We start from the raw sequence: 3,293 nt of genomic DNA, 5'->3' as shown, positions 1-3,293 counted from the left end.
CCCCGCCGTTAAAGGGCCAGCGCGGCCGCCCCCCCGAGGGGCGGAGGGGTTGGCTCCGGCCCGGGCTGTGCCCCCGGCCCCCCCGGCAGCTGGGGCGGGGGGAGAATCCTACAAGGGTTGGGGTGGGAAGGGGCCTTAAGGATCAGCTCGTGTCCCCCCCCGGGCAGGGACACCTCCCGCTCCACCAGGTTGTTCAAAGTTTGGTGGCAGAATGGACAGAGCCATCTCCATCCTGCCAGCTTCAGGGCTTTCCCCGCATTTGCTTTCTATAGCTTTGTTTATTTATTTATATATTTTTTTAATTTTATTTTTTTTTTCTCCTTGGGATACCCAACTACCTCCAAGGCTCAGCCGGGAAGGATTGGGGAGGGCAATGCTAAGAACAAAGCCCGGCTCTCCCGCCCGCAGAAATACACAGCCAGCCCTCCACACACACAAAATCATTTACATGATTGCTCCGGCTGCTCTCCCAGCACCCTCTTACAGGGTGTATTCCTGCCCCCGAGGATGTAACGCGGGCCACTTGAGATTTTTCTTTCACAGGCACGCGGAGCCGGGTCACTTCGGACTCCGCAGTTCACAGTCAAAAAGCTCCCCCCCCCAATCTGCCCTTCACCCACCCGGCCCTGCAATCACTTCCAGATGGGCAGATGCTCATGAAGGGCCCCTTTGATTTCAAAAGGTCTCTCTGCAAACACAAAGGTCACCGTGGCAGCAGGATCAGGGCCTCAGAAAAAGAGCTTTGCGAGGAGGAGCACAGAAATAAATAGGAAAAAACCATTTAAACCCACACTTCCAGGCAGAGAGATCGCTCTTGTCCAAGTAGTGCTTTTTGTGGGACCTGACGCAAGTTTTAACCCTAAATTTTCACAGCCTCCCTCAAACAAATTCTCTCCTTGAAATACTTTTCAGGACAATAGCAGTGCTAAAAACGAGAGCCGAGGAGAAGAAAAAGTTAAGAGGTGCAGACAGGGGAGAAAAGAAATGGCTCAGCTCAGACACAAAAAGAGAGGGAGGGCCCACAAGGTAGAAACCTCCAGGAAGACAGTTCCTCATCACAAAAGCTGCAAAGGAGAAGGCCCCGCTCACAGTGTATTTATTCAGAGGAGATTATGCAAAAAAGACAGGAGGACCCCAGCAGGGGCTGGAAGGAAACGTGCCATGAGGTCAGTGGGCACAAATAACCTTTGGAAGGCTTCCAGTCCAAAGGGCCATACTCGCTTCTCGGCCCAAATTGGGAATCAGCTCCCCTGTTGCACTAGGGTTACTTCAGGTCCATCAGCTTGCAGCCAAACCCCGTGTACAGCATGGTCCTGTGCCTCTGCTGGGGGATGAAGGATGGAGGGAGATAAGGCAGCGCTGCCCACAGCTCCACAGGTTTGTGAGAACATGCTCTCCCAGCTGCAGGTTTCAGCAGTGCCTGGATCCCGGGGTGTGAGAGGTAATTCAGGACTATCCTTCGCTGTGCTGCTAAGCTGTAAAGTTGGCTTGGAGTTCAGGGCTATTGTTTTTCTCCCGGTACCTCCTAGAGCAAAGGAAATCAGAAAGCAGGCTGTCTCAGGGAGCGCTTTCCAAGGCTCAGCACCTTGCCAGGAATGCTGTACCTCCTGCAGATTGCAATTCGAGCAGGGCATGACTGAACCTGGAATCTGACCTGGGAACGGTAGGTTTGATCCCAGTCCCAAAATGAATGGACACACAGGCAAGAAGTACTTGGGGAGGGGATTCAGCACGCTTGCAGGCAACAACTGAACAGCAAGCAGCTCTTTACAGAGAAGAGGAAAGTAATTGGGGAGCACAGGAGAGAATCATAGAATCATCTAGGTTGGAAGAGACCCTTGGGATCATCGAGTCCAACCATCTACCCTACTCTACAAAGTCCTCCCCTACACCATGTCCCTCAGCACAGGTCGGGGAGGTCAGACGTCTGCGGCAGGACCTCGAACATGGAGCCATCCACCCCTGCGGGGGAAAGCAGAGAGACACGGCTCAGGGCGCTGACGAAAGGCAAGGCCGAGGGAGAGAGCCACCACAGAGAGAGCTGCTCGCTGTGCACAGTCTCCAGGACAGCCCTGGAGAACCAGAGTGCACTGTTTGGACAGGAATCATAGAATCATAGAATCATTCAGGTTGGAAGAGACCCTTGGGATCATCGAGTCCAACCATCTCCCCTACTCTACAAAGTCCTCCCCTACACCATATCCCTCAGTACCGCATCTAAACGTCCCTTAAACACAGCCAGGGATGGTGACTCCACCACCTCCCTGGGCAGCCTGTTCCAATGCCCTATCACTCTTTTGGTGAAAAATTCTTTCCTAATGTTCAATCTAAAGCTACCCTGTTGGAGCTTGAAGCCATTCCCTCTCGTTCTGTCACTAATTACCTGTGAGGAGACTGAAAGCGAAAGGGACAGACACTGCGGGTCAGCATCCCAGCGAGAGACACTGAACAGGTTAGTGGAGAATTACTGAAGAGCTCAAATACTTTGGGACAGGTTTGAGTGGCCGAACCAACTCTTCACTGGTATCAGCCTCTTCTACCTTTGCTGTTTGCTAATATGGGACAGCTCTTCATACCCTCAGTCTACTTCTGAAGGGTAGGAAAGACGAAACATGCCTTAGAGTTCAGTGTTCCCATTGCAGGAGCCGCTTCTGAGTTGCATTTAGTTTTACTGAATGTTGATGGTCTGAGCCAAGAGTTTCTGGTATGTGTGCACGCTGCAGCCTTTTTACTGGGAGGAAGCTTCCATTAAATACCTCGGCCATGTTTGAGAACAAGATTAGGGAAGAAAATATGCTGTTAAGAGAAAACACTCTCTGCTGAGCTTTGTTGTGAAGTTCCAGCGGGGCAGTGCGTGGGAGCAGGGGATTACAGTCTGACATGGGGCTCGCCTCGGTCCCTTAGATGCACCCTTTGCCATCCCTGGGGAAACCAAATAACGTTTGGCCAAGCTACAAACCTTCATTCCCTCTTCCTCACCTCAAAACTTCATTTACAGAAGCTCAGCGTCACATCAGCAGCTCGGAAAACCAGGAAGGGATCAGTGCCCACTAAGACCTGGACTCAAAGACAGCCTTTGCTGTAAAACCTTGGCAGGGAAGGGAAAAGTAGAAGCAGAGAGTGTGAGAAGTCCTATAGCATCCCCCACGAGGCTCTGTGGGTAAACTGCTTGCAAGAGCCCTGCCTTTCCTGCATGCAGATTTACCAGGCAAACAAAAATGTTTGCAGCCTCCCTGTCTTCACCACTTACCACCCACTTGCTGTTGCATGCGTGCTGTCGGGCTGGGTGATAC

This window comes from Calidris pugnax, unplaced genomic scaffold (genome assembly GCF_001431845.1).
Source record: "Calidris pugnax isolate Ruff unplaced genomic scaffold, ASM143184v1 scaffold92, whole genome shotgun sequence".
Lineage (NCBI taxonomy): Eukaryota > Metazoa > Chordata > Aves > Charadriiformes > Scolopacidae > Calidris > Calidris pugnax.
This window is presented reverse-complemented; position numbering follows the sequence as displayed.